This window comes from Mchenga conophoros, linkage group LG6, assembly GCF_057382185.1.
Source record: "Mchenga conophoros isolate Kocher_MC1m ecotype Shallow Benthic linkage group LG6, M_conophoros_male_GT1.1, whole genome shotgun sequence".
Lineage (NCBI taxonomy): Eukaryota > Metazoa > Chordata > Actinopteri > Cichliformes > Cichlidae > Mchenga > Mchenga conophoros.
In genome coordinates, this window is record NC_140531.1 from 18,249,148 (window position 1) to 18,254,356 (window position 5,209).

A 5,209-nucleotide genomic window follows, 5' to 3' on the forward strand; every position below is an offset into this window, starting at 1 on the left:
ATGAAGAAGAACTCATCACACCTACCCATGACGTGTTCAGTGTGTATAAGTTTATTATTACAAGTCCTGATGTCTAATGAATAACTCAAAATTTATTTTAGTGCTCTGGGTTTTTCATTTACAATCACTGAATTAGGCACACCAGTTCCACTGCGCTTTAACACAAATATCTAATCCAATATCCAATCACATGGCAGCACCTCATTGCCTTTAGATACGCAGACATGGTCAAGCTGACCTGCTGAAGTTCAAACTGAGCATCAAAATGAGGAAGAAAGTTGATTTAAGCGGCGCTGAACATGACATGGTTGTTGGCACTTGATGGACTGGTCTAGAAAAAGCTGATCGGCTGAGATTTTCCCCACAAAACCATCTCAAGGTTTTACACACAATGGTCCAAAAAAGAGAAACCATCCAGCGAATGGCAATTCTCTGGGGCGGAAATGCCTTACTGATGTCAGAGGTCAGGGGAGAATGGCCAGACTGCTTCGAGCTGATAGGAAGGCAACAGTAACTCAAATAACCACTCATCACCACCAAAGCATGCAGAGGAGTGTCTCTGAAGGCACAACACGTCAAACCTTCAAAATCTGTGAGGAATGCTTCCAGCACCTTGTTGAAGCTGTGCCGCCAAGATTTAAGGCAGTTTTAAATGCAAAACTGGTCCAATCCGGTTCTAGCAAGGTGCAAGTAATAAAATGTCTGTTCACTGTGTGTTTTCAAATATTGAAATCCATCAGAAGTTAGACATAGTGCTGGAATGTAGTTTTAAAAGTGAATGGGAATTACTATGTGAGTAGGCATTAGCCTTATATTACAGTTGTCCCTGAATCTACACCGCAAGTTCTTTTCACATTCTCAGATGCACTGGAGGCATTCAAACTTTTAAACCAGATGAAATGAATGAAAAGAAGCTAATACATTCATAAATCACAGCACCATGTCAGATCTAAATATAAGAGAATCTTTCAATTGAATTCAGTTGAATTCAGGTTTATTTATATAGCGCAAAACACAATATCAGTCTCCTCAAGGTGCTTTATATTGTAAGCTACCTCCAATAATAGAGAGAAAAACCCAACAATGAGGGGACTCCCTATGAGTAAGCACTTGGCAACAGTGGAAAGGAAAAACGTACGTTTAACAGGAAGAAACATCCAGCGGAAAATGGCTCAGGGAGGGGCAGCCATCTGCTACAATCAAGTGGGGATAAAGGAGGTAGACAGGACAACAGACACTTAAACACATCATTGGTCAGGTCCAGTAGTTACCTGAACTAACCATGCCCGCTCGGGTATCTGACATTAGGTATGGTTTGTTTCTGCCTCCATTCACTAATAAAGGGTTAACTTTTGGAGAGGAAAGAGAATGGCAGAGTGAGGGAAAGATTTAATTTAAAGTCTTTTTTTCCGTTAGCACCTCACAAGCTCTTATACTTATTTAAAACACACACACACAGTGTGAAAATATTAATCAGCCATGGTGGCATTCATATCCTCTGGCTGGCACCGTTTACCCCTTATCTGTATAATCCTATGATGCTGCTTACTAACTGGAAGCCTGTATTAGACCTGCCTGTACCACACACTAACATTTCCACCTCAGCTCTTTTTTCTTTATTACAATATTGCACTAGAACCTTTTTTGGCAGTTACACTGCAATTGTTGCTGGCAGACAACACCTTTTCCTTTCAAATGCCTAATGCCTATTTATATAGGTGTTTCTGATGTTTCACTTCCCCATCAAACAAGGCAACAATGCCAATACTGTAAGCTGCTTTCATTCATCAGCTGAGTGATAAATCCACCCAATAGTGTGTGGGTGGTATGGGCTATGTTCTCTGGGTGGTCATATTTGGGAAACGTGAAGTCCAATAAAGGTGTATAATTTGGAGGGCATTTTTATCCACCCTCTACCAGATGTAAACAAAATGTCCCGAGGTAAGCAGCTGTTGCAACACTAGATGGATACATTTACAGGCATTGTCTTCATATTCCCGGTTGGCGTGGAAGTCTTACATTTAACGAATTCCTCTGGTAACTCTTCACAAACAGAGCTCAGTGCTCCCTGAAAATTTCCATTTGGCAGAAGATTCACTTTGTGGTGCTCGAGCTCAGGAGGTAGCCGAGCTTTTGCCACGATGAATTTGTCTCACGTCTCGTGTGCTCTTGTTGAAATCGCCATGCCGACGGTTTCCTGAGGGTTTCGGCGCTGGTGTAACTGTATGTAACCGGTTAAACGGCTCAGCGAGACCCTTTGAGTGAGATGACTGACAGAGGGCAGCAGGGAAGAAAGAAAGGAGCGAATGAGTGTTCTGGCTTCTTGACCTCTTAGCATAAGAAGTCTTCTAAGTTCAAACTCCAGCGATTACAAGCTGAGCTGGTATTTAAAGTGGGCCTAACCCCTCCCAAACCTACCCCCACCCCCCTCGCCCTCGCTCCATTCACTTCAGGCTCGTGTGACTTGTGTGTGTGTGAGACAATGTCTGCGACTTCAGTATGAGAGTACATGCCACATGAACCTCAGTGTGTGTGTGTGTATGTGTGTGTGTGTGTGTGTGTGTGTTGTCGTTTAGTAGAGTAGGTGGGCAGGGTCAGGGGTTGCTTAGTGGGGTTCTGGAGCCAGTGGGCCTTCTTCATTGTTCAGGCTGGAGCAGCCAAAGGGGGGCAACGAGTATTGATGCTGAAGGTATTGCCTGCTTACGGTAGGGGGTTAGCAATAAGTGTGTGTGTGTGTGTGTGTGTGTGTGTGTGTGTGTGTGTGTGTGTGTGTGTGTGTAGACCTTTTGCTGCAAGAGGAACCCACAAGGGGCGGGAAAGGGAAAGTAATTACAGATGATATAGGACCAAAGAGAGGAAATTGATTAAAGAAAATGGGTGACCAGGAAATAAGCAGGGATCTTTTTTTCCCCTTCAATTAAACTGAAATGTCTCAGTGGTCTCTCTCTTTGAGCTTCACATGGTGGAGCTGGACTGTGGGGAACCCAAGCAGAGTGTGTGTGTGTGTCAGGGGAGGCGGGGTGGACTGTGGGGGGATCTCCGTCAGGGGAGGAGGCCTTGCAGAGGTGATGCTGATGGATGCATGTACTTGCAGCATTTTTTGAGGAGAGCAAATATCCTCCATGCGTTACTTTAGTCACCATATTTATGAGAGGAAATTCTTTAAGTTGTCTTTTTTAATATCTATATTGCACAACAACAGTCACCTCAAGTGTATTACAAGGTAATATTAGATGGAGAACCTCCAGTCACACACAAAGGTATGCTACAACTCATAGACAGAAGCTGCTGTCCTTTTTTTTATGTTGTTGGGTTGTTTTTTTTAAAGTAAAATATAATTCCATACAAAAAAGGACATCACGTCCTGCATCAAAAACATATAAGAAAACTGCAAAAAAAAGAAAAAGAAAAAAAGAATTGACTTCATGTCCAACCAAACCTTCGGGCCACCGCTCACGCTCTCTTTCTCGTGTACTGTTACTTCTCTGTAACTTGCTTGGCAAATGCGAGTATACAGTATGAATAGTTTTACAAGGCCAAGGGAGAAATAACAGTGAGGGGAGGTGGTGGTGGTGTGTGTGTGTGTGGGGGGGGCAAGAAAGAGAAAACAGGTTGTCAGTGTGGTTGAACAGCAAAATAGCATTTTCTCCCTCGGGCTCAGCCTCCACAGATGTTTCATTCAGGCCCCATGGCAGGGCCACTCTAAAAAGTGCTCCAGTCCGACACAATTCAGCCCCTTTGTGCGCTGAAGGAGAGAAGCTCAGCCCACTGTTTACTGCTCATCCACCCCCCCCTCCTCTAACCCCCGTCCTCATGTTAGCAGGCGGAACAATTGGGGAGGGCCTTGCCCAGAGCTGGGGCGGTGTGGCAGGTCAACAGAATGGGCTGTGAATCCTGTGCCTCTGAATCCTCTGGGTGGGTGGTCCAGCTCTCTCCCCTCTCCGTGTCTCTCACACACACATGCCCTCTCCTCTCCTCCTCTCCTCTCCGCGATTAGCTCATCCACTAGGCCGGGACTGATGCTGTTGCCTGGGCTCTGTGATGTGGCGATAGGTGGCCCAGAGAGGAAGCCAGACATGGGTTTTTCTGCAGGATTAGTGGGTCCAGAAGAGACCCGGTCGACGGGAGGGGGAGGGGGGCGCAGCGGCCCACGTGGAGCCTGCCAGTGACTGGGTGGCAGTTAACGCTAATCCTGCTGCTGATTACCGCTGGCATGGGGGGAAATAAACAGTAATAAATGAACCCACAAGGCTGAGCACACATGCGCCTTCGCAACACAAGGCAAGTCAGGCTCACGCACTTGCACAATAGCGCACACATTCAGAAGCAACCAAAAACATGGTGGCAATACAGAAAGAAAAGATTGCTTTCGGTGATGGTATGGGTTGTCATCTGGTTGTATGACGAATGGCAACAAATACAGTCACGAGCTTCCTGGAGCTCGTGGAGATCGAGGCTCGTGGAGATTCAAACGTTAAGTTTTAAGTCACCAACAGTCCGAAAACCTCAAAGACATTAACATAGGACAATGTTAAAGTGCAAAATCAATCTTTCATCTCTCTTAATCAGCAAATAACCCAATCTTCCACTCTCACTATAATCAAAAACATCACTGTCAGACCACTGGACTCTGCTATTACCACAAACATGCCTTTACCCCCTTGACAAACTGCAGGAAAAACCTAACTTTTTTTTTTTATTCATGCATTTTGTATGCCCTTTTACTACATAATTAAGCTTCCATCAGAAAAGATGCACCTTTTTCCTGCATTATCCCCTTAGTCACAGTGACATCTAGTGAGCATAAGCCAGAAGTGACAATAATGAACAATTGGTGAAAAGGCTTATATTTAGAAACACACAGTTTCCCCAGAATAACACATGCAGGTGTTAACTGCTTGGAGAAAATACACCGAAACATAAGTTCCCAGGTCTAAAGAGGTGAATCTGAAGTGAGATGTTCGCTCACAGTCGGCAACAGGTGTCACTCTGCTTTGTTGTTCACAGCTTTAGGTTTATGGGGAACAAACAGAGTTTTGTGGCAGCAGGTCTGCGAAGAGAGTCGCCTCTGAAGCAACAGAGCAACAACGTTTCTTCTCGTCTACGGCGTTTGAGCAACGCCGCTATTTCAAGTAATGTGGTCAGAGTTTTGGTTGATCCTCTTTTTTCTGTACAGGCATGCAATGCTCTGAAGCATTAAGGAAGAACC